The following is a 22,069-nucleotide window of genomic DNA, read 5'->3' on the forward strand; positions in this document are numbered from 1 at the left end:
ATGTGAACCGTCTGCAACAAACGTCTCAGTCATCAGATCTCAGCCCAGCTGAAAAGCTGAGGAAGACTCTGGAACAGTGCCCCAGGCAGTGTTTCTTCATCACCATCAACGAGACAAAGACAAAATGATGGACTTTCTCATGGAAGAGTGGTTTTCAGGCATCTCACAAGCAGTATGTCTACACCTCTGCGTACCAGTCAGTGAGTGTTAAGTTGAAGCCAGGCTTTCGGATGGAGAAACCCCAGCTATTTCACTCAGCACTCCTGTCTGTTCAGTCTCCTCTGAGGTAATGTTAACAAGCCTGTATAATCTCTTTCACTGCTGATAAACCTAATTGTTCTGAGAATGGACTGATGTGTGAGATATGAAATGTATAAACAATTTGGTCCAACCTTTCATTCTGTCATCTGTTGAAATTTTACAAAGTTTATTGTTAGAGATGTTGTGTTCTATCAAACGCTCCATCAGCTCCTTCAGCTGTGTCATAACTGCTGTCATTTTCCCTCATTTAGAACAGCAGTCTTCAAATGGGGGTTCACAGCAGTGTCTCAGGGGGTGTGCACAAGAATTTGTACAAAATGTAAAAAGAGCATGAGATATTAGTCATCAAATAACCAAGTAGTGTCAGGCTCTGTGGAAGAGGCTGGATACATGTGCAAGTCACTTTATTCAAGTTAAATAAGATTACAAAAACTGAAAATCTGAAGAACTGGCGAACAGAATAGCCACTCTCCACAAAACAGCAAACAACACAAGACAAAGAAACAGGAAAACCAAGGAATATTTATACAAAACTAAACTTAATAACTAAACTTAATGAACTAAAGACAGGTGAAAACTGAACAGAACTTAACTGGGCTAAACCAAAAGGAGACTAAACTAAAGGGACCAACAGGACTGAACCAAAACCCAAGTGCACAACAGAACCCAAACTGGCCACTAGAGGGGGAAGAAACAACAAAGCACAAGAACAAAAGAGACAGGGCGTGACAAGTAGATTAATTCTAAATGAATGTTCTGCTAATATACCAATTCAACTAATTTACAGTAAAAAAAAAAAAAAGAAAAGAAAAGAAAAAAAGGAGTAAACACTGTAAACAATGCAATGTAATTTCTTCAGAGAACTTACAAAAATCGTTGCTGTCCACCATGACTTCTGTCACCACGTCTCTACAGTCAGCTGGGCTTGCTGGCTGGAACATCATAATCTCAGCTATCATGACATTTCATCTGTATAGGTGTAGTTTAGGAAAAGGTTAACAATAAGCAATGCAGTCAATACATATGCTCTTCAGCTGTAATATGTGTATGTGTAGAATGTGTGCGAGTAGTGTGTGAGTGAGGTGGAATAGTATGTCCATTTAGATATCTTGCTGTGATTTGGGCCTTTATAATACTGATCTTTATTTCTTCAATGATTCATAGTGTTACCTATTTGGTTACCTACTCGCTTGCTTTCTTGTAAAGTAGTCAAGGAGAACATTCAGAGGTAGCAGATGATTGACAGATGGATACCAGTGTGTTGACAGGTCGACTGTGTTGTCCTAACCTTTGACTCATTCTTCTGTTTCAAGCACTGTGTAAAGAAGTCATGGTTGGACAGCTGCACTGATGCATGCCAGCACACACAGACACACAAACACATGCATGCATACACACGCACACACACACACACATATACACACATGCGCACACACACAGGCGCACACACACATACACACACACACACACACACACAGGACTGCTTTGATTGGGAAACTGCCCTGCCTGTCGTGGCCAGTTGAGCACCCACTGGAATAGAAATGAACAACTATTATTAGACTGTAAACTGCATTAGTGACCTGTGTTCCCAAAGGTTGAATTTAAGGTTGTGCTATAAAACTAAATCTGAGAAAACTGCTTTTACTCTAGCTTTTCTGGTGAGTCAGGCATAACAGTTTAGACAGTGTATACTTTCAGACAACACGTGCATCTCATTTTGCCCAAATCTCATGCAAGCTTTTAACTTTTAACCGTGTTAGATTGCGTCCACCTTTTAAACAGAGATATAATTTCCACCTGTGCAACAAATGGGAAAAAAGATCTTTTCTGCAGGGCTGTGATATCTCTGCAGTTTTACAGGGACTGTATTTTAGTATACAGCTTTTCCTTTAAAACCATTTGACAGTAGTTTGAAAATACGAGCTAACAAGTTCAAAAACATCAGTGTTTTGTTAGAAAACATCATGTGCAGTAATGAAGCGAAGTCAAGAGAAAGCAAGGTCAAAGAGCAGTGACTGAGAAAGAAAGAAAGAAAGAAAGAAAGAAAGAAAGAAAGATAGAAAGATAGAAAGAAAATAAGAAAGAAAGAAAATAAGAAAGAGAGACAGACAGAAAGAAAGAAAGATAGAAAGAAAATAAGAAAGAAAAGGAAACACATAGACACACACACACACATACACACATACACACACACACACACACGCACACGTGCACACAGATTTTTAATATCTTTTCTGTATTAGCAGCAGAAACCGATTTTGGATAATGAGTTTTACCTCTTACCAATCCAGAGACTTAAAGAAAAGTGTGTCTGTTTGCTTTTAAGTTATTAAAACTGGATCATAACAAACTCTGGCACTAAAGCAATGAGAATGATACCCACCTCAACTAACATCCAATAATCCTGAGATAAAGATAAACATAAAAGTTTATTAAAAAAAAAAACCAAACTTTCAGTTACTTCTCTGAGAAGAAATAGAAATGATTTGCTTATCATTACTGTAAGAACTGTGTTCATTGGTATCAGAGTATGTTTCCCAGAGATGAATGAACATGACAGTAATGCCTTTGCCTAGGTTCTCATACTGTGCATTTGTGTGTGTGTGGGTATACATGCGCATGTTTCTGTTTGAATGTATGTGATTATTTCATTTATCTGTATGATTGTGGGATAGTTATGGGTATAGTATATTTATATATAGTATATTTCATTGTGAGATCTGTCTTTCCTGTCAGTTCTCAGAACTGTCTCTGACTGACCTGCTTTGGCTCCAGGCACAGTCTCTGCTCCCTTGCTAATGGACCAGTCATTACACATAACAGGTATTTCAGACACACACACACACAGACACAGACACAGACATGCGCACACACACACACACATTACTCATACATAAGTTGTGACCTGGGTTTCAAAATTCATCTTAGGATATAAGGAAAGAGCACCACGGATTGTCAGTAGGTGGAGCTGTTTCATCTTTCTCTCGTGAAACACAAAGACTATGCCAGTTTTTACCAATGTGTTTATTCACTGCAAATACAGTGATCAAACGCTGAAACTTATCGGTCACAACATACAGTCTCTACAAAACTACACACCTATTTTACACAATGTGGAAATGACCACAGTCAGTCCTCAGAATTCTTTGCACTTATCTCTCAGAAGTTGAGGTGCAAAGACATGTGTGAGTCAAACAGAGGGACCTGTGTATAGAGGAGTAACTCTGGTGAATTCTGTTATTCAGTGCAGAGTACGGGTGAGGCTGTCCAGTGACTGTAACACAGTCTGAATTGTGTTACTGTATCTCCAGTCAGTCAGACTCTGAGAAATAACAATGCTCTCCAGAGCTATCTGTCTTATAACCACCTGTGTTCATCACTGACAAACTTCAGCTCTTACTCCACCTCCTCACAAAAAGCACAGAAATGTGACTATTTAGATGGCAAAAGCCATTGAATCATTTAATTTAAAAAATGATAAGCATGAAATGATAAGTTCGTTTGCCAATACACAAAATTTTCCTATGACAATTTAAATAAAACAAATAAAACCGCACAATCAACACAATACCATACACTAAGACACAACACCACACACCAACACAATGCCACGCACATGACACCATACACTAACACACACACACACACACACACACACACAACACCACACATTAAAAACAACACATTTTAAAACAACACCACATGCATACACAGCACCACACAAACAACTCAACACCTCACACTAACACAACACCTCACACCACTGGAACCAAGAACTACTCACAGTACCAAACACTAACACAAAAATAAACATGAGGGCTTTAACCAGTGCGCATACACTTGAAAGACGGTTAACAGACAAATGGCTTTGTTTGTGTGAGTTGGTGTCTGGTTGATTTTTTAAGCTTAGATAAGAATAATTTCTGATGGAGGTGCTTCCTGTAAGAGCCAGGCTTTTATACACAGAAAGAGAGAGAAAATAGGCACATTTGGAGAAGTGGACAAATATCAAAACAAGAGAAGCTGAGAAGTGGGGAGATAGGGGGAGAGAGAGAGAGAGAGAGAAAGAGAGAGAGAGAGATGAAGAACAAACAAAAAGATGGACTGAGGACTGAACAGGTGAAGTCTGGGAGTTACAGAGGGATAATGTGTCCCGTCCAGCCCAGTTACAGACTGCAGGCTTTTGCTTGTCAATGAGACCATATGGCTCAAAGTACAACTGTGCTTAACCACACATTCACCACATCTAACACTCATTTGCTACCCCAAACACTCATTCCCTACATTAACCACTCATTCGCACTGCTCCATAGGTGCACTGACATAGATTTTTAAAATTTTCTCTTTTTCTTTTTTAAGCGTAAAGAAGAGCCCTTCTATTTGAAGCTCAATGAGACACGAATGTAACTGTGCAATTCATAAAGAAGGCTGACAGCAGAGCTGGGATAGTGCTTATGTGTCCAAAAATACAAAAGACAGATCTTTTACTCTGATCATATTTCCACTTCATCTCTTCCTCTTTGAATTCATTCTTTTCCTGATTGTCCTCCTTTTCTTCCTATGTGACAGAAAGAAAGAATGAGAGAAAGAGAAAAAGAGAAATAAAGAGAGAGAAAGAGAACATGAAAAGAACCTTCACCAAATTCACTATAGCATCTTCCTGACTTGTATTAACCTTTCCTTTCCTCCACCTATGATGAGTGATAGTGATGGTTGTGGTGAAGGAGTGGAGTCTGAATGGGGTGTCATTGCAAAATGGAGAAAGGAAAGGGAATGGAGCCCATTTCTGAACATTAAAGTGTCAGTGCGGATAAGAGACAGAAGAGGGGATAAAAAAAAAGAAAAGAAAACATATCCCTCATCCGTTGTGTGACTGTGTACAGCTGCAGAATGAGCCCTGTGAGTTTGCTCTGCATTGTTAATTCCAGAGTCAAGTCAAAAGTATTACTTCCCCAGACATGTTATGGAGAGATTAGTAGCACGAATATTCCACCCCACACAGAAGCTCAGGTGGAATTACGAGTATTTTAAGAGTTTAGGAAGAACAAATATACACCCATAAAATGTAGCCCTTAAAGAATTATGTGCTTTAAGTTTGTGTTTGCCATATTTAACCAGGCTCAAATGAAAGCTGGGAAAATCCACTGAGCAGAGTTGAAAGTCCAGTGTCTAGAGTTAAAAGTCCAGTGTGCAGAGTTATACATTCAGTGTACAGAATTAAAAGCCCAGTGTGCAGAGTTTAAAGTCCAATGTGCAGAGTTAAAAGTTCAGTGTGCAGAGTTAAAAGTCCAGTGTGCAGAGTTAAAAGTCCAGTGTGCAGAGTTAAAAGTTCAGTGTGCAGAGTTAAAAGCCCAGTGTGCAGAATTAAAAGTTCAGTGTGCAGAGTTAAAAGTTCAGTGTGCAGAGTTAAAAGTTCAATGTGCAGAGTTAAAAGTTCAGTGTGCAGAGTAAAAAGCCCAGTGTGCAGAGTTAAAAGTTCATTGTGCAGAGTTAAAAGTCCAGTGTGCAGAGTTAAAAGTTCAGTGTGCAGAGTTAAAAGTTCAGTGTGCAGAGTTAAAAGCCCAGTGTGCAGAGTAAAAAGCCCAGTGTGCAGAGTTAAAAGTTCATTGTGCAGAGTTAAAAGTCCAGTGTGCAGAGTTAAAAGTTCAGTCTGCAGAGTTAAAAGTTCAGTGTGCAGAGTTAAAAGTTCATTGTGCAGAGTTAAAAGTCCAGTGTGCAGAGTTAAAAGTTCATTGTGCAGAGTTAAAAGTTCAGTGTGCAGAGTAAAAAGCCCAGTGTGCAGAGTTAAAAGTTCAATGTGCAGAGTTAAAAGTTCATTGTGCAGAGATAAGAGTCCAGTGTGCAGAGGTATTGCCAGTCACAGCTTTTTCACTCACTCACACTGCAATTTGCTGTGTTCATTGCTCAGCATCCACATACATAAGTGTGTGAAAGAAAAGGAATTCATCCTAGTGTTCAGAGTTTACATTTACAGAGCAAATGAAATTCAGTATTACCTGATGGTGGTGTCTGTGTGTGTGTGTGTGTGTGTGTGTGTGTGCGCGCGCGCATGCGTGTGCGTGTGAGTGTGTCTGCATGTGTTAGTGTACATGAGGTCTAACGTAGGTCTCCTCAATCTGTTTTACTGAGAATGTGAGTTGCTGCAGCCCACCTCCATGCCCACCAAACCACCACGCCAAAAAAACCCTCAAGGCAAGCTCCCAGACTGTCCTTATGTGACTCCTCTGGCCCCATGTGAACTTACAACCCAACAGACACACACACAAACACACACACACAGTTAGTATGTATGATTCCAGTTTGGAGAGAATTTGGTGGTTTAACAATGGTAAATTATTTTCATCACAAGATGGTAAATTAACACAGCCACAGGATTCTGCCCCAACAACTCAAATGCTAAATAACTGACTGTATCGCTATCCAGCAGCATAACTGATCTTTCTTTCTCACACATTATATATATATATATATATATATATATATATATATATATATATATATATATATATATATATATATATATATATATATATATTTTTTTATGTCTTATTTGAGGTGATTGGTATAACTTTATTTTTCCATGGTCTGTGCTATTATACAGCAGATTTGGCAAAAGTCTTGATGAGCTACATTTGAACAGTGTAACAGAAAGTAAAGTTCTCTTCACTGATTTTGACTAAGAGACAATGTCTCTTAAGTATATCTGCATGCCACAGGTGGTTTTAGATTTTAGACTACACCATATGTCCAGACAACATGTGTGTCCATAGTATCTTCAGTGTTTTCTGTGGAAACTGTCAGTGTAACAAAAGAGTATGTTAGAGTGAAAGACAGAGCTCTCTCTCTCTCTCTCTCTCCCCCCCCCTCTCTCTGTTTTAATAATATAAGAATGATTCATCTTTGTCAGAGTGATTAAGTATATTCCTCTTTTCCATTAGTTGGGTAAAATTTTATTGGAACTGCTGACCTCCAGCCTTATTTGTATCCTCCCTGATACTGTGAAAGTCTATAAATTTGCCAAAGAGATCCGGTGGTGAGAGAACATTCTCCAGATGCTCAGGACAAATGAAACCGCAACACACACACACACACACACACACACACAGTTGTCATAACCCTGTGTCAGCGTGGGGCATCAGAATTTCTCTGAGATTGACTACTTGTCACTATAGCAGCAGAGTCACTGTTTCCGAGGGCAACCAGAGGGTAATCTGAAAAACAAGCTCTTTTGCAAAATTTGGGAATTAGACAGCTCAGTTCTGGCACTGCGCTAATTGCAGAACAAGTACAAGTATATTTGGAACTTGGAAATTATAAGGTGTACATTAATTGAATAATGCCCCCATATTGCCTTTGTTCCCACCTACGGGGATGTTATCACTGGCATCTTACATCAGCTATCAGAACCAAGACAACACATCAACTCCCCCATTTATAGACTCTTGTTTACTGTAAAATAAGAATACAGTGGTAGAAGTAAAACAAATTGTTAACCTGCCTTAGAGATGCACTTTAAATTTGAAATACAGAGCAAGTGAAAATCACGTGTGAAAACAGAACAGAAGTCTTCAAGAGCAATAGTTCTGAGCACAGGAGAAATCTGGGACATAGAGATTTTGAGCCAACAACAAATACATTTTGGTTGTTAACAAAAACTTGCTCTTTTGAATCAAGAATTGTGGACTTGAGCAGAGCTGAAAGAGCTGAGCCTGTCCCATTTGCTTTGTGTTCAGGACATCCTATCAAGATATTATCATTTCCAGCTGTATATGTTTTGAGGATCTAAATAATTACAATAATTCTTTTGATTGTTTTTTGTTTGTTTGTTTGCTTGTTCTAAATTCAGATGACCTACTTTAGTCATGTTAGGGATTCTACTATAATCATCTGTGCAGTAAGCATATAATATGCAAAACACCTCTTGTGTGTGGTAACCCAAGACAGCACGCAACCACTCACAGGTCAGGTACACATCCACTCATTACTGGACCAACTTTCATTTAAAAAATCATTTACACATGTATGTGTGTGAGTGTGCATGGGTAACTGAGGGCTCTTTCCACCCTTTGTTTCCAAACTTCTGGAGCTGTAGGCAACATGCACTTACTCATGTTACTGTAGCTGCTGCTTGGTTTGCCTGCGTTGAATAGGGTAGACCCTGCCTTGGGCACTGAGGAAATGTGTTAGGCTTGGAGAACTGCCAGTGTTTGATGCATTTGAGAGTGGTGAGGGTAAACAACATAAGGATAATGTGAAAAGTCACAAAATCATGAAAAGCCAGAGTACTGCTGCAAAGCAATGCCAGCGTAATGTTTAGAATCTGTAAAACTTTGATATCTGCCACTGAGTCTCAACTGAATTTCAGAGAATGCCACTGTCTTAATTATGCTGTATCAGATCATTTTTTGTTCAATACATTTTGGCAGGACGCTGTGCCCGGGAATGTCACTCTTTGAGCTAGTATCAGAATGTTTTGCATGAGAATGCAGTGTTGCTAATGAATTCTTCCTGATGAAGAAAAGCTGCCTGTTAAAGAACATCAGTTAAAATCAGTTAAGGAACCGTCAAATTTCAAGAGGACCCCACCTCCCCTTCTGTTAACTGAATGATGTCTAGGACAGAGCTTAACCTGGATAGCTGAAATGTACCAAGTTTGGATGAAGACGCAGGACAGTTAAAAAGTTGGTTTTGTGCTTGAGCCTCTGGAAACCTATAAAGGTTTGACCTGCTACATCAGTCATAACTTACTCAGAGGTAACAACCTCTGTTGTTTTTCAGGTGAACACAGTTGTCCTCCTCCAAACATCTGATGGAAAATTTCAAGCAGCACACTACGCTGTTTAAAAAAGAAAATTGTAGGCAGGACGTGTCCATTAAAGTGTTCCCTCTAAAATTGTAGAGTGCCCTTACTGAGGCCAGGTTTTCTATTTTCTTTTGGTTGAGAGATGGCAAAAAAACCTGTTCTAGGGCCAGTCTGGGCTATTTTTAGCAGCTTTTCAAACTGTTCTAACCAATTGACAAATGGAAAACAGGAAATGTGGTGAAATGAGTGAGCCATAGTTTTCAGCTTCATGGCTGAAATGTGCCATTGATAAATAATATATATCCAGAAGAAAAAAGCAACATGAGTTTTTACAAAAGACACACGAGACAAATGTGTAGTCACATTACATGAGAGAAGCAAGGGTAGGGTTTCCTTGTATGCTCAGGAATCTGAGAGATGGTGCTTTTTGCCAAAAGAAAAATTATTTTCTGGTCACTCCAAGGCACACAAATGTGCATATAATGGAAAATGGCTGATCAAATCAATGGATAATTTTGGGCTCCACAGTTGTGTCAGTCTGTCTGTTTTGCCTAACTCATACAGTTGGAATGTAGTTGCATTCAGTTTTGGAAAACTTACATACATTTTAAACATGTGCATTATTACTCTTCATTACCCATAGAGGCCAGTGGGATAAAATTTCTCTTTACATCTTTCCAAAGAGCCAGTTAATACAGACCCAAACAGACATATTGTTAGTGTCACCTGTTTATTGGCTGTACAGACATCAGAGCTCATAAACCAGGGACTGGTGCATGCCGAAGAAGTGGCCATTGTTAAATATCTACTGCCCTTTCACTTGGTGTAGCCTAATCCCATCAACACCAGGCAGCAGCAGGTTAACTCTAAAACTCACTGGCCATGCTATGTATTGTCACATGGACAGTAATGGGTGGAACTGCTGACCCCCAGTTAGAGCTGTAATAATTCCAAATGTTGCCATACAATTGATGGTCTCAGAAATAATTGTGATTAATAATGTAATTGTCTCTTTCGGTCAAATATAAAAAATATTTATTTATTATTTTTCAAACAGATTAATGTTTTGAATGAATCCCAGGACACATCTTTTGGTTATTTCACTGCTATGTGACCCAGATAATGTAATAACACAAGCAGTGTTGGGGGTAACGAGTTACAAAATAGCATGTTACTGTAATTATATTACTTTCCTCCATAACGAAGCAAAGCATTACTGTTAAAAGGCTGAACGCTCCTTTAAGACAGGGGGGGGACTGAGAGTCCAATCACTGGCCAGCAGAATGTAAAACTGCTTAGTCATGTATGAACAAGTTCGGAACGGCACGGGGAGTTATAAGTTCGGGAGTTCCAGTTATATAGTTTAAAACGTCAATGCTGACATTAATAGTCCAGTTCTAGTGGTGCTTGAGGGTCCATGAGCAACGTAAGTTGCCTGCGTTTCCTGTTTGTAATTTTTTATCGTTGTTCATAATGAAGTATCAAAGAACGTAACTTTTACATTAGCGTTCGAAGTGATAATTGAAAGACGACACATTGAAATGTTCACCGCCAATAGTTTGTCCTCTCCCTTAGAGAGCTGTGTATATTAAGATTATTGAGTGTTTGAATGTTCACGATGTACGTAAATGTAAACAAGTCAAATGTTTACGTCTTTGGGGGAGAGTTACCCGTTTATTTCTGTTGGCGCATGCGCACTAATGCGCGTGTGCTTTACCTATTAAGGCAATGATTTTGCATGTATTTTGTATTGCTTTATATTAAGCCCATTTGTGCTCTTGATACATTTTTATTTGTATTCTGTTCACTCCGTTTAGAAACCACACAAGTTTCAAGTTACTACCTCAAGTGCATGATCAAGTATAAATAAAGAATCCTTAATACAACAAGACTGGTGGCTGGAACCCCTCTCCTACAACAAAGCTAGAGTTCTAACCGGGCTCTCCACAGCGATTTGAACTATCTGATCAGCACAGAGCTTCCTAACTTTCAATTACACTTCAAATTTCAGGAATCGCATTACAGTTACTGGATGATTAAAATGTCTCCATCCATGGAGAAGAAGTCGAGGTAGTCCACTCCTACAAATCCCTTGGAGTGCTCATGGACGACAGGCTGGAGCGGACTAAGAACACAGAGGCCCTTTACAAGAAGGGCCAGAGCCGGCTCTACTTCCTGAGGAGACTACAATCCTTCAGTGTCTGCAACAGGATGCTGCAGATGTTCTATCAGTCAGTGGTATCCAGTGCCATTTTCTACGCATTGGTGTGCTGGGGGTTTGGACTGAAAGCTGGGGATGCTAACAGACTGAACAAGCTTGTCGGGAAAGCCAGCTCTGTCATAGGAGGTGGAACTGAGCAAGACTTACTGGGGGTGATGGTGGAGAGGAGGATGCTTAAGAAGCTGGTGAGCATCCTGAACAACAACTCCCATCCCCCTCACGACGAGCTTGTTAAACAGCGGCAGGCCAATCGCCCCCAGACACTCCACTGAGAGATACGGAAGGTTGTTTCTGCCAGCGGCCATCAAACTGTACAACTCCTCCCCTCCCTGCCGCAGCAAAGGGTTAGACTGACGCCTTATGCCCTATGCTGCTCCTCCTTCAACATAATGATTGCACAATGGACAATTGCACAATGGACAATTTCATAATGGACAATAACTATGTCTATCTATCTCACACCTTCTCACAGTTATCTGGTTTAGAATTGCACTATGCAGTTAGTATTAGCCTATCGTTTTACACAGTGTGTAACGACAATGTACTCTATTGCACATTACACACCACACAATAGTGAGAATCTTACTACTACTGCTCTATATTGTGATATATTCATTATATTCATTATATACTATGCATATAACTCCTGCACTATGGAAATAACTTTCTATCTACCTCACTATTCTCACCTAAAGGCTACTTATTACTTTACTAATCACTGCACTGTGTACAGATACAACCTTTATTTTTATCTTTGTTTTATTTTTATTATTCTATTTTCTTATTTATCTTAATATATTCTACTGTTTTATTCGTGTTTGGTGTGTGTTGACGGTGTTGTTGTGACACTTGAATTTCCCTCGGGACTAATAAAGTACTTCGTATTAGTATTCGTATTCGTAAAATGTCCTTTCCTGCGTTACACACGCCTTTTCAAAACAGTAGCGCAGCCAGAAATATTAATTTAGGTGTGCTGGTGGGATATAAGGTGTACAAGAACCAAAGCAAAAAGTGATCTGTACATCAACCATAACAGTTTTTTACTCATATTTTAAGATTTCATAAAAAACATTATAAGGATATTTGCGTACTATCATTTTTATACATTGTATCGATAGCAGGCTACTGGTTTTGTTTACTGCTGCTTAGCAACATGTGATAGTTTCAAGAAATGTAAGAAAGGTAGAGGAGGCGAGCTACAACATTATGTCTTGGAAGCCCTAAGATGCCACGAATTTACACTTTATTTAGATTCGGTTTTCTCGTGATAACATGTTGTTTTCTCCACTTATTTGTGTCATTATCACGAAATAACCAAACTGTTTTCTCGAGATAACAGTTTAAGTGTTTAAGTTGAAGTTGCTGGATGTCGTTCAGTGTAAGCAATTACAAGAGAAGGAGCAGGTGCAGCCAGTGCGCACTCTCTCAAATTTGTGGAAATTGCGGAACCGTTTCTATGCTGCATTAAGGGAGAGAGGGATACCCTGCTCCTCAGGCATTGTTATTACCCTGAATGCCATCCCACACTGGACAGGCCACCTCACTGACCTATCAATTCGCTATCACGGGGAAATAATGCAAGCTTTTCCCGAGATATCCAATGAATTGTGTAATTACCACGAGAAAACAAAGTTTCGTTATTTCGTGATAATGACATAAATAACTCGACATCTCGAGAAAACAAAGAAAAATAACACGTTATCACGAGAATCGAAATTAAAATGTAAACTGATGGCAAATTACGGCTTTCATAATCTCTTCATTTAATGCTGCAGTGATTTCCCAAATAGCATTAGGACAATGTCAAACCTGAAGTTGTGCCGACTGCAATCGTCTACTCACTGGACATCTCGCTGTGATGTAGTGATGTGTCGGTCGCGAACAAGTCGGCTCTATGAGCCGGCTCTTTTAGCTTACTTGAATGATGGGAGTCGTCTCCCGTCTGAGAACAGAATTCTTTTTTTTTTTTTTTGTACATTAATACAAGACTACTACGGAAGCGCATTGCATTCACAAAAGAAAAAGACATTTGACACCTTAGCTCGTAATCACGAGAAACGATCTCGAAATTAGGAGATCAGGATCTCGTAATTATGAGAAAAGATCTCGTAATTACGAGAAAATATCTCCTAATTATGAATGTAGCTGGCCGATTTCCTGCGACCTCCCAATCTGCGGCACCCATAGTAAACTATAAAATTATGGAAATATGGTAGCACAGGAAAAGTACTGAATTTATTAATGTTAATTATCTTTTAAAAAATTAAACCGTAAAAGTGTCGAAAGAAGTTAGAAGTCGCCAGTAAATGCTGAAAGCGCTACATGGGCAAACCAAAAATGATTTGGTGGTTTTCACTCCAAAGTGAACTGTGCGTGCTTGCTGATAAACAGTTAGGTTTATAGGAAAGTGCATAAACAGTTTATGCCAGTGCTGAATGTCGTGCTTAGGCTCCATTGAATCTACAGTGCAGTACTTTAATAACATTATTGGAATTACAGGCTAACGCTCATTCTCTGAGTGAATACACTGTGCGTTTTTTGTGCCGTAAAATGTTTACACATGAACAATGTCTGGCATTGCCAGAAGCGAATTTTCAAAATGTAGTTTGGCAGGGGAATACTCATTAATATTCATAAAAGAAGTGCTACCTGAACGTTGTATCGACCAAACAGGTAGCGCTTCTTTTATAAATATTAATGCCCTCCCCTGCCACAGTACACATTTCAAAAATTCGCTTGCTGGAAAATGTTACATAGTGTGGGCCTGCTTCCGGAGGGCGCCGCAAATCGGGCAGCTACATTTCATAATTATAGAATCCCGATCTCGTAATTACAAGATCCTAATCTCGTCATTACGAGATCTTTTCTCGTAGTTATGAGATAATTTCTCATAATTACCAGATAAGGTGTAATTTTTTTTTTCTTTTGTGAATGCAATGCGTTTCCGTGCGCCGCAGATTGGGAGGTCGCAGCAAATCGGCCAGCTACATTAGGAGATATTTTCTCGTAATTATGAGATCTTTTCTCATAATTACAAGATCCTGATTTCGTAATTACGAGATGTTTTCTCGTTGTTACCAGATCCTCATCTCGTAATCATGAGATCTTTTCTCATAATTAGGAGATCCTGATCTCGTTTTTTTTCTTTTGTGAATGCAATGGCTTCCGTACAAGACAGAATAATAGGATGATTTTTTGCCGTGTGACCAATCACCTGACCAATCTGTGATGGCAGACAAGGATCATACCATCGGGGTAAAGGGGTAAAAGGCTAGAAGGGAGGGTGGGGTGTGGTGTGGTGGGGCTGACTGTCTACATAGCACAAAGAGGAGAGGAGTTCGGGAGCGGCGGATTTTCGAAATGCAGTGTGGCAGGGGAGGACTACGATACAACGTTCCTGCTGTGACACGTTGCGTGAATGCATGAAGCCTGTCAAAACCATGACAACCCTAAAGTGCTGTCATCACAGAATTCGCTCCTAGACATGCTGAAATGCTTCAAGTAAGGTATTTTTGTGAACTCGTAGCGACGTTAAAGTTAGCGTTCATGTTTTGAAGTTACTAGTTCAAGTTCGCTAAAACAATGCATCATTAACGTGTACATACCTTACTTGAAGCACTTCAGGATGTCTGATGTCAAATCTCCTCAGGAACGATGTCTCCTCCTCTAATGACAAATCTCCTCAGGAGCGAATTCTGTGATGACAACAGTCACCAGATGTCAAGTTGAAAAAAGATCATTTAGTTTTTTCTCATTTTTTCTGCTGTTAAACATAGTGGCGGGTCATTTTTACCCTTAAGACAACACAAAACGACCAACAAATTTACTGTCAAATAAGACACCACTTAACTGTCATGCTCTCTCTAAAGAAAACAAAATAAAAAAATTATCTCTAGAAACTTTAAAACAGTGACACTAACTTGTCAGAACGTGAACGTTGTATCGGCCAATTTTTAATTAATGTTAATGAGTCTTCCCCTGCCACGCTACATTTCCAATGTTTTCGCGTGAACAGCAGAAAACAAGATGAGTCACAGTGTAATGGTCAACCATTAAAAAAAATGTAGCCTATATTATAGCCTATATATATGTTTTAATATGTCTATTTTTTTTTCTTCCTTGTGTTCTCGTTGAAATGTCTGTTCATATAATCGTTTTAATAATAAACAGACAGTCGGGGGATGTGACTATCAGATACCAAGCAATAGAAAAAAAACACGGGCAAAGGACTGAAGTCCCATCTGTTGGCCTGCCAATCAGTTGGAGGTGTTGGTGGGACAGGACAAGTTTTTTTTATGTACTGCCAGCAGGTTAGGTTGAAAGGAGGCAGAAGCGGCGCAGCGCGAGAGGCGGCATCACCTACTGTTCATGTTGGACAACAATTGTGTAGATTCATGTCGCACATTACAAGGATTACTTTTTTTCGTTGGTGTGGACGCACGCAGTTGATCTTTTTTCACTTTTTGGTAATGTTTTCCCCCCTTCTACCTTTATTGTGTAGCAAATTCCTTGAAGCGGTCGCCAACTTGTACAGACGGGTGAGACACGGGTTTTTTTAATAGTTTCACACGCAGCAGCGTACCGACCAATGATACGCTTACACCTCTCCGAATGGGACTCGGCGGTCCTGTTTAAAAAAGACCTGTGCGCTTTGCGAAGCTGGGACATTCAATGTATATAGTGGACTTTTTGGTAGGGATCTGTGGGATTGTATATAATGTAAATCATGAATTTTTGTTGGGAAATTGTGTTCTTTGATTGTATTGTGTTGTCCGTCGGGTGCACTGTATAAATAATGTGCGCGGTCTTTGGCACGCTTTTTTTTCTTTTGGGATAAATGTATGGTGGGGGTTTCTTGTTCTATGAACGGATTAATTCAAATCTGTTATAAATACGGGCTGCTCAACGGAGAGTTGTGAGTGCGGTAATATTTATTGTCTCCTTACTGTGCTTTTAAAGAGGACGGCGTAGCTTTTCTTTAATCATCGCCAGCAGGTTTAGTATAGTCAAGTAGTCCGCCCAGACCTTTTTATGCGTTTGTAGCCCTTTCTATTTTGAGAAATAGAGAGCGTTCGTTACAACAGGCACAAATGAAGCAGCATTTGGATGCATTTTGACATTATAGACAACAAAAAATCGAAATATATGATTTGTAAGATAAAATTATCATATTGAGTAGGGTCTACAAACAACCTTCACAGGTACATCCAGCAATGCAGTCTGATAAAAAAAGGCAAGCTAGTGTGCCTGCTACTGAACATGAAAAAGCCAGTGCATCTACTGGAACCGTTGCTGCTGCAGTGTCTCTAGCCAACCCTCAGGTATCAGGCACACCACGACCTATTACAACCCAGAGCTCTATAAACCAATTTATGCCACAGGTCATGACCCCAGCAACACAGAACACAGCTGATGAGGAATTGGCAGAAATGATTGCAATTGATTTCCAACCATTCTCAGTCGTGGAGGACAAGGGATTTAGAAGCTAAACCCATGTTAGCAATCCAATATATGTGCTTCCAAGCAGGAAAACACTCTCCCAAACAATCATTCCAAGACTGTGTGACAGAGAACGTGCTTCAATGAAAGAAAGGATTAAAAAGGCTACAGCAGTTTGCCTGACAACTGACTGCTGGACATCTAGAGCCACCACTTCCTTCATGTCTGTTACATGTCACTTCATTGAAAATTATAAAATGGTGTCCTGTCTTCTGGACTGTTTTGAGTTTAGTGACAGACACACTTCAGAGAACTTGGTAGAGGAACTGCTAGGAGTGGCAAAAGATTGGCAAGTAGAAAACAAAGTGGTTTGCTGTGATAGTGACAATGCAGTTAACAGAACCAAGGCTATTAAAATCTTGAAATGGACACACCACCCATGTCTCGTGCACACAATCAACCTGATGGTAAGAGATGCCCTGAGGGCGATGAAAGCCATTGTGGACAAAGTGAAGGCGGTGGTGGAATTCTTTCATAAGAGCACAATAGCCACAGAGAACCTGAAGTCTACTCAATGATGGGTATGCCTGAGCTGAGGCCCAGAGAGAAGGCGTAATGAGGTGGAATTCAACATTTCATATGCTGAAATGGGTTCTGGAGTCCAAGGATGCAATCATCTCTACCCTGGCCATTATCAATGCACCTGTTGATGCTCTGAGCCAAGAAGAATAGGAGGTAGTGCAAGAGGCATGCACTGCTCTGGAACCCTTTGAGCAGGTCACTGGGGAGATAAGTGTAGACAGGTACAGTGGACAATTGTTGTTACATTATTTATTATTATATAATTGCATATTAGAGGTGCATATTAGAGGTGATGGCAGTAATAACTGAACAAAATTCCTATACCACATAATAAAACAAAGCATAATTTTCTGAGTTACTGTTTTCTCTTTTTTCAGCTATGTGACAGTCTCCAAAATGCTACTCTAGTGCAAAGGTCTGCAGAGAGTAACAGCCCACCACCAGACAGAAGGAACAGTAACCACAGGGAAAGTGACAGAGTTGGTGACTGCTCTCTGTGCATCTACGGAAAGACAACTGTTAGTTAGATAGCTTGCAAGGTCTGCTACATTTGAGAAAACCTGAAAATTCAGTTTAGCCAACCAGGACAATAATACGGAGAGTGTTAATGTTACTTTAAATCACAATATACAGATAATGCAGCTGTCGGCTGATGATGATACCAAAATGTATTACTAGCCACCCCAGAAACTACTGGTAGTTATTGAAGCTAAATGACAACATCCCAATTAATGTAGCTAGCTACACTATACAACGTTAGTTATTGTTAGATGGCTAAGCTCTTGTGTTCCTATTTTTTGTCACTGTCATAAATGTGAACTAATGAATGAGGGTGTGCTTCACAGTTATTTTAGAACAGCAAAGGGGTGTTCTTAGTAGAATTTATAGTTTTAGAGAGCAACTCATGAGTAAAGTAATGAGTATTGTAATTACTTTTAAAAAGGAGTAGTGAGTAAAGTAATCCCATTACAATTTAAAGAAGTAAGTAGTAACTTGTAACATTAATTTTTTTGAGTAACTACCCCAACACTGAACACAAATACACAGCCTATGAAGTAAACCATGCCTCTTTATTATCATAAAACATTGTATTTTTTGGTTGACAGCAGGCTGACAGTCTAATCCCTCTCCTCCCCAAATGACTGATTGTCCAACCGTAGTTTAGCTGAACTCAGTTGCATAGATGAACTCTAGATAACAGCAATAGTAGTGAGTGATGTAGCCTACCGATGGTAGAAAGCTACTGAAGTATTGATGAAGCCTAGCGAAGACGACCCTTGCGGGTGTAACAGCTTCAAAGGCTTCCAAGAGTCCTATTATAATATTATGTAGCTAGTTAGTTAGCTTAGCTAACGTAACTTCAGCAGACTAATGAAGACTAATGACTTACCTGGGACATGTTTTCTTCCAGCATGGCTTTGCCACAGACCCCCAGGAAGTTCAGTTGTCTATGTGTACCACCATTTCAACAGGTCACCAGTTTATTGGGCTTGCCTCACATTATCAGAGATTTGTGAATGACTTTTGAGGCAGACGTCGGACCCATTTAAACTCGTCCTGCAAACCATGCCCAGTTCCATTGGATCAAAGAATTACAGAGAGCAATTTAGGAACGAGAGATTACTAACCATGCCACCTATCCTCCTGGCACTGGTGACAGTGGTGACCTCACTTTTAATACTGGTACCAGTTACTGAGAAAACTAAGCTGTTCTTTTGCAGTGACAAGATAGGAAAGAACACAGGCTTATCTATGACGCTACTCAAAACTATTGTGTCACATGGAGGGAGCCGTTGGCTGTGGGGTTCACCTCAGACAAATCATATTTGCTGGGAAGAAAATTCTTAGTGTATACTAACCACAGCAGTCTCATTCCAGAGAAGAAATTAGAAGATCATTTGGCAAAGTGGCTTGAAAAGCTTGTGGTACGACTTCAAAGTTATCTACATTTCTGCAAGGCAACACAACAAGCTGATGTTTTGTGCAGAGGGCACTGTCACAAGCCCTGTTCTTGTATGGTTCAAGACTTTTCTAGAATTATGGTTGATTCTCAGTTGCCTTGAATGTCTAGAATAACAGAAGAAGTTGAACTGAATAACCAAGGGAGAGAGAATCCAGTAGAAGACAAGGTTTTCATTATTATTGTATAAGAAAGTTCCACAAGATTTAAAGGCTGGTTGGACTATGGAAGAGCTGTATGTTGTCCAAATGAGTGACCCTGATGGTAACTCAAAATGAGATCTCTGGAAGAGGTACAAGGATGTCCTCCCTGGGTAGATGTTCCAACCACCAGACATATTGGAGACACAGTGTAAGAGGTTATTGCAATGACATAGCCCCTAAGTTATTTCTTTTGTACTGAAGATATAGCATTCCACCCTTAGATCCTGCAACCTCATGTGCTTCAAGAGGATATTATGAGATGCAGGATGCCTCTATCTCGGCTCACTTTGGGATGGAGCAAGCCCTTATCCAGCCGCAAAGCCAATTCTGCTGTTATTGGATAAATGCCACACAGGTGCAAACTGTGCTGCTGGAGCCTGACCTTCAAAGATGTACAAAGCTCTTCTAGTGACTCTTCATGTAGGAGCACCTACAGAGAGAGTAACCACTGACCTACAGGATCCCCTGAATGAGACTGAATGATAAAATCCCTATATGTTCATAGTTCAAGACAATATATTCATGGTTGTGATGTTGTGCAAAAGCATGAGTAGATCCTCACCAGAGGATCTTTAAGCCTTTCATGATTGTGGTGTGACTGGTCATTATCACCCATTGACTCCAAATATGAAAGAAATGCTGGCCACTGGTAAATGAGATGGTCCAGACCAATGCCAAATGAAAGCCAGCATGTAGGACAACGTCTTTGGATGCTCCCTTAGACAGTATTGCAGAGTTCTCAGATCCTCTCTTTGTTTTGAACTCCTCTAAAAGAAGGTGATAATGAAAGCTCCGTAGCCACAGGCTTGTCTGGCAAAGTGGCTTGGACAGCCAGCACTGTAAATATATGGAATGGTAAGGAGACATGAGCCAGGTAATCATTTCAGCTGTGCAAGAGGCACTTTGTTAAACCACCCAAGTTGCAGTAACACACCGAGGGTGTCGGGGCAATCGGACTAGTGCAAGGGGGGTGTGAGTAAGCGGGCAAAACATGCAGGGTGCAGGAATGATCCAGGGCCCTGGGTCAGGACCAGCTCAGGGAAGGAGTGGGCAACATGGTTGGTACGTGGTGGCTCACCAGTCTGGGGAACAGAGAAGAGATGTTTACCCAGCACTGCCTCAACAAGCAGCCAGCCATGCCTGGGGGGCCTCCACCGGAGGCTTCTCCCCATGTACCTTTGCAAAATTGGCTGTCACAGGGGCCTGGCTATCACAGGAACTTGTGCTTTCACTCTAGGTAGCAAAGAGCTATTTTTACCAATCACCACATTGCGGTTGTTACTGTGAAATCCAGTGCAGTTAGATCATTCCAGACCTTTATTTCGCAGTGCTGAGGTGATTCAGCTGTGATCCAGCTAAGTCTTCATCACAGTACCGGGCTAGAGTGGCACACTGCTTTTCACAATGAACTGGGAGATTACGGATCACATGTGGGAGTTAGGGAGGTGATGCTGATTTCCAGGAGACTCCTGGAACTTCTGGGAGACTTGAGATGTCTGATGTTTGATCATGCACTGTCTCCTCTGAAATTGTTCTTGAGCATTTCCTCCTGCTTTTTAACCAGCTCACCCTTGCTTTTTTGAGTATAAGCTTGAGATTAGTTTCCAACAGCTCAGACAGTCTTTTATCTCACAGTCCCCCCACCTATCATTTCTACCAAATCATTTCTATTATTTCACTGTGTAGATCACCATAACCATAGTCTTCAGAAACACAATAAATTGTTGTAATAAAACTATCTACAGTCCCACCCATTTCTTGCTTTTTCTTTTGTTGTTGTTGAATTTAGCTCTTTCAAATATAGCACGTCTCTGCGATACAAAGTATGTATCCAGCTTAGCTTTAACAGCTTTGTGCTCACTTAACTCATCTGTCAATAGCTGGAATGAAGTTAGCATATTCTCTGTCTCTTCACTCATACTGTAAATCAGTGTACTGGCCTCATTTTTCTTCAGCCTGACATTCTGAGCGTTAAGCTGCTTGAAATTCAGATATTGTTACTCATTTTGGCCACTCCTCTGCAAGGGCGTTTTTTTTTTTTTTTTTTGGGTGGCCAAGGGTACAAGGGTTCAAAGGCAATTATAGGGTGGCCACCAAAGCTGAAAATATACTACATATATGGTATACTACAATGAAATGCAAAAATCATTGTTTTGTAAATGATTCTTCCCTGTGTTGATGCTGAGCTATGAGTGGCCTGCTAGCTGATCTTGCATTTGTCAGTTTGACTTTGGTTATTACTCTCAGTAAAAATACCAATACCTCCTCAGCATAAACTTTAAGATATATAAAAATGCTCACTGTTGAATTTCCAACACCTATGGCACCATGTTGCGTTATGACTTGACAGAGGTCAGACAGATGCATCTTGCTGAGTGACAGTACATACTGTCTTATTTATTTTCTCCAACTCATACTCAACAACCCTCCCTGGATACACACGTAATATGCATAAGCACCTAATACATCAAAATGCTGTTAAAAACTTGTTTTTTAAGACATGTTACACCACAGCCCCTTGTGCTTGATTTACTTTTTTTTTTTCTTTTCAAATTGAAACAGACTTGTTATTAGACTTGGTTTGTAGAGCCTTATTGGAG

This window comes from Chanos chanos, chromosome 4, assembly GCF_902362185.1.
Source record: "Chanos chanos chromosome 4, fChaCha1.1, whole genome shotgun sequence".
Lineage (NCBI taxonomy): Eukaryota > Metazoa > Chordata > Actinopteri > Gonorynchiformes > Chanidae > Chanos > Chanos chanos.